Genomic DNA, 5,814 nt, shown 5'->3' on the forward strand with positions numbered 1-5,814 from the left:
CTCAGTCTAAACGGAGATCAATGGTTGTACTAGGCCCTACACCAAATACGCGCCCATAGAAAACAGTGCAAAATCAGACCAAAATAGCACCGCCTGTTGACTCTCGAGAAGTGGTTGGTCTCTGTTTTTACTGGAAATGCAAGATTATGGCCAGAGGATCACTTTCCGTTTCAATGTTATGGGGGTTAGTCACGTACTTTTTTGAATTCGCCTCTCCTCGAAGATACCCCCCAAATAGTAGAAAAAATATGCGCTCAGCTCTGAATGTTGCCGCCCGCCTCTATCCAAAAAAGGCCCTCAATTTGGAGCTTTTTGTGGAAGAAATACCCCGAACTGGAAACTACCAGTCCCAAATTTGGAATTTACAGAAATATTTCTATGATCCCTCCTGATTATGGTATGTCTTATTGTAAAACCCCGTGGGATCACAAAATATTAATGAGTTTGCGCGCAGAAATCCAACCATTTGGTGGAATGCACCAATAGGGCCTACAAGATTTTATCATGAAAAATGGTATCTATTGGCATTGAACTTAACTCCATTTCTAAGGTCGCCCAGTAATGAGGCGACGGCAAGGGCACGATGCGACGGCACGACGCGACGGCACGACGCTAAGGGGTGACGGCACAACGCGACGGCACGACGAAATGCATTAAACGCAGCATAAAAGTAATGAGAAAGGAGGCAACGCCACGACGCGACGCCACGACGAGACAGAGCCGTCGTAACGTTGCGTGTGGCGTCGTGACGACGGGATGACGCGACGCAATTTTGGCGGCTATAGAACACCATATACTTTCCACACGCACATCGACACTTACGCCAAGCGTTGCATATCCGTCAAAATCGCTTCCTGTTGACGGCCGAACGTAACGCATACATATGCTATGTTAATGGGGTCGATATTTGTGTCTGTTCAAATCATGGATGCATCGTATACGCAACGCAGCCAATAATGTACATGGTAGGATGCCTTTAAGCCATCTTACCATTATGCACGGTTTTTGCCCATTCCGTATCCGCATCCGTTCACTGCGCTTCAGTGAGCTGAACACTGAAGCGATGCCTTTTATGTACAACCCCACGAAGGAAGTGTGTTTATTGTAAGCGTATAGAATAAGGTGCAAACTTATCAATTACGCAAAAACAAGCACCCTCTTTTCAACCAGTATTGTGTTGCTATAAATTGTTTTTTTTTAAGCTTACCAGAAAAAAAGTTGTAAGCACTGCATGGAGTCGTGGGTTCGAGTCCCTTCCGAGTACGCTTTGGGGGCAAACACTGAGTATACGGTGTTATAATACACGTCGGGCAGGTAAAAATCCTTTCGACGGATAAAGGATTCCTTTCGACGAACACCAATTTTTCTCTAGAACCACGATCGTGAATGTCAATTCTGACTCTAATAAAGATCGCGTTTATTTTACAGCCTACAGTGACTGGTGCTCTTTTAAAGAGACATTTGATGGCCTGTTTTTCTCATCAGCTTTAGGCTGCTCGTATACTAGGAATGCGGCAGTGTCTTGATGGAAAAGTACTGAAAATTTTTAAAGAACAGGTGTACATGTACTTTAGATTTAACTGGTTCATATGCCGGTAGGTAAATGAATCCAATGCAAAGCTTATTTTATCCAATGCCACAGATACAGTGAGAATGTCGAAGGAGTAGTTATATTCCCTTAAAAGTTTTCGTCGCCTAAAATAATCAAGCTCGCAGCAGCAGTAGGAGTTATTCATCCATTATTCCTGTGCAAGATGTCCTTTTGAGGATGACGATCACTTCTGAATTACTTCAGGAAAACAGGTAATCCGTGGTGGTATCTAGGCCTATACATGTACAAGACAGCGAACCATACACATAACGCTTAATTTCCGACCTTCTATTCTGTTGGTCTCGTCTGTTTGTGTCCCAAAATGTGGAATTTTGGAAATAAATATATAACACGGGCAAAATGCTGAAAGGACTTCAAAAATTAAAGTGTGAGCACTGATGGATCGGGGGGGGGGGCATCGAGGGTCGTGGCTCACCTGAAAGGAGAGAAAATGGGGAGCGGGAAATAATGACAGGAAGGTGGGTTTTGGTCCATTTCATTTATCCAATATTTGTCCCCAGCTAAAAGGAAAAATCCTTACCCCCTCAAAAAAGTTCGTTCTAGATCCACCCTTGTATACTGGACACTCGGCACATTACCATACTTTTCTCCAACACAAACTCCCCAGTCGTTAAACTGCTTCATCATTATTGTTACAGGAACTACACCTGTAAACAGATAATGGTGTCATGATGTAAATTCTTCATAAAGGTGGCACTGTATAGCATGCGTTTATTATACACACCAGACCCTGTCTTACAGTTTTTCAAATTCTTAAATATTAAGTTAAAATACACCTTCACAAACCTTACTTAATTTAACCCAAACATTCTCAAATCCTCCGATTTCAATATGATTTTACATACACCCCAGGGGGTTATACCTCCAATGAGATTACGGCCGTGTCCGAAACGGGATTCCAGAGCTACGGCTAGGTCTATTGTCTGCGCGTCTCCACGCTTTTCCAATGGAGAGAAAACCTAGACCTAGCTCTAGACAATAGATTCGGATGCAGCGTAATTCTTCTGGAGGCGCTGTAATGAAACAAAGCCATCTATCACTTGCAGTTGCGCATTTCAGTGTATATTTGGATTCTAATTACAAATGGTGTTCAGTCTCTGTCAACTTGTAAGTCACACCTTGTTCGAAATGCAAAATTCCACTGAATGGAAGACGCGGGGCACTTACGTATACCAACTTAACTCGTACATAGGCCCGGTTCTTCTCAGAACCACACATACTCATAAAAGAGAATATTGTACATGGTGTAACCGCAAAAAAAATCCTTAACTAATTGTCGATCCGCCATGCAAACCTTCAAGCGCTACCTAGGCCTATATAGGCCTACTTGGTTGTATGACAGACTCTCAGTCATTATGTCACTGTTTCGACCACCCCATGTGGTGACAATGGTCTTGGTTGTGAATCGAAGCAAGGAGTGTTGTGACTCGCAATGACCCAAGCTAGTACAGATTTCAAGCTGGTTGCCGATCTTGTGATCTCCTTGGCTTTCGCACTCCAGAGGTGGTATGACTTGAGTCAATAACTAGACTCTTGTCCTACTCGAGTCACAATCTTTGGTGACTCGACTCGACTTGAGTTTACTGCGATTAAATGACTCAACTCCACTCGACTCGAGTTCTTCATCAGAAGACCTTACTCGAGTGAAATTTAACAAGAGAGAGCCCCCATAAGCAAACTCTTTGCGAACAAAAACAGCGTTGGTTTGTAATGTTCATGTCATGTGTTATTATTGTCAAGTCTAGTAGGATGTGGTGTTACAACACACTTAACCAGAGGTAAATTTAAAAAGGCGGAAAATGACTTTCTTGTTTTTATTTATCGTATTGTGTTCAAATGTTTGTGACTCGCATGAACTCAAGAGCAAAATACTTGACTCGACTCAGCTTTTTTGCCTATGACTCGACTCGAGTCGCAAAAATTAGTTACAACTCTGTCACATTTACTGTATAATAAACAGTTCTCGGTTTAGCTTTTTCTCCTCTTGTTTCAGTGGTGTGTTTGTGGGAAACTGGTAGTGAACAGGTTGGATGATTCCATAATATTCAGCGAGGGAAAAACATATGCAAGACACTTTTATAGTCAAAATACGAAGGAATGTTGACTTCTGAGTTGAGGTTTTCTTCAAGAGATAATCGGATATTTTGACGACTTAGAATACTGCTTGTCAAGAGATATTACTACTTCGACTCCGCCGACACTAAGCATATCCCACGGGCCTGAGGTGGCTACTTGGTGGATCCTGCCTGTAGTCATGCTTAACTCAGAAATTAAGCCATGTACGTCTAAGTAAAAAGTCTATTCAACTCCTCTCTGAAATCCAAAACGTCCCTTACAAGTCTGCCGAGGTAAACTCTGGGCTGGGACTGTTTAAAAAGTACATGTTCTAGACATTTCTGGACTCGGCTGACATGCCTTTTGCCCGTCTTGTTTCCTCCTGTGCATAGATCTTTTTGGGGTTATACATGATCTTAGGTGGGTAGAGAGGAGGCTTGGTGGGTCGAGATCCCACAATTTAAGAGTCCTACATTGAAGTTTGCCCCTGCGATTCATTTGCATTACGATTTTTAGGAGTCCCTGTAGCGGAACGATAGGTCAACATCATTAACGTTTACATCCTTACTTATTTGATGGTTGCAGGAAAAACGATGAATTGAATTTAGGCATTGACAGTAAGCCCCATATCCAGTAGGCTGAAAGTGTATTTTAAAACAACCTGATATATCGCTATCGATAAAGCCTTTGTACCCGAAACAGCAGTTTTGGCGATAAAGATTCAAGCTATCGACTTGCGACTGCAGTAATCATTAAAAAATCTAATTATTTTTTAATAATAATAATAATAAATAAGCGAGTGCAGTAATCATTAAAATCTTAATGAGAAGTAAAATGTTTCACCGCTAGAGTTGAAACTTGCATTGTCCTGTTAAAATGCATCTGAGATCTGAGCGCTTTTCACTGCCTGGTCATTACAATGAATGGGTCTAGGCGCTTTCATTTGGAGAATTTCCACTGATTTTCCTGTTTCAAAGCGATGGATATCTCCTCGCACCAAAAGCTGCCAAAACGAAAATCACAAGTTTTCGTCATTCGTTGTAGGACAGTCTTGGTAACACGCATTGGGTGTTGAGTGCACTAAATAGACCCGAATGATGGGACATGTCTTGTGGTGAAGAAACGGGGTTTTCTTAAGTATCAATCACAACCACAGCATTATTTTACCATAAGTAGCTTTGCTCATCGACTGTAAATGGTTATCAGAACGGCAGCACACGGCTCGAAGTAATCTTTAGCGCGTTTCACGGAACTATGAACCCATGCAAAACAATGATAATTTAAATTGAGGGACAAAAATATTTTGATACTCGTTTTGATTTTCATTGTCACGCGCTTGCTGGTAAACTCAGTATAACTGAGTTGGAACTAAAATCATCCAAGCTATGTAGAAACACACTCCAAACGTTAATAGAGGCTACCTTGGGGTCATCAAGTAATTCCCACACCACTTTCCGCTGATTGATGGCCACGATAGCAACGCAACCTTCAGTGAAATGAAGGAAACGGCTTACAGTCACTTCAGCAGCCAGGCGCAAAGAAGGCTTGCCGTTGCAAATTCACCGGTCGTCCAAGTTACATTAGAAAATAATCTTTCTACCAAGGTAATCTTCAACTGTTTCTACTTCCATGCACTGACATAATCGATTTTGAAATGTTTTAAACCCAAACGTTTCTTATCACCCCTCTCGCCAATTTGATTATGAATTTTACCCGAATTTGCCTCTGTACCAGCGTCCTGATTTCGTTCTTCAATTCTGCAGACTGTTGCATTCTACGACCCTGCATGCACCCCCCGGCCAGGGTTTTGTCGGTATTCCGTCGTGGTATGAAGAATGAAGCGCAATAAAATCCGGTTTGTTTGTCTTCATAATAAAAAAAGTCTATTGTTGATTTGCCTTACATTCCATTATTTTACAACATTCAAATTCACCCTGCGCCACCCACACATCTTGCACCAATAGATTGCTTTCAAGGAAATTCACCAGCGATTCCAATTAGAATTTCGTAGATCCAAAACGGAGCTACCATTTTTTTCCAAACTAAAAAAGTATTTTAAACACAACGCTAAATATCCGAAATATTACATTTTGGATGTAATATTAAAATAATACTGATATACTGATGGTGAGTTCACAAGTATCAAT

The sequence above is a fragment of the Acanthaster planci genome, linkage group LG01, assembly GCF_054643075.1.
Source record: "Acanthaster planci isolate LZ-2023a linkage group LG01, COTS_SCS, whole genome shotgun sequence".
NCBI lineage: Eukaryota > Metazoa > Echinodermata > Asteroidea > Valvatida > Acanthasteridae > Acanthaster > Acanthaster planci.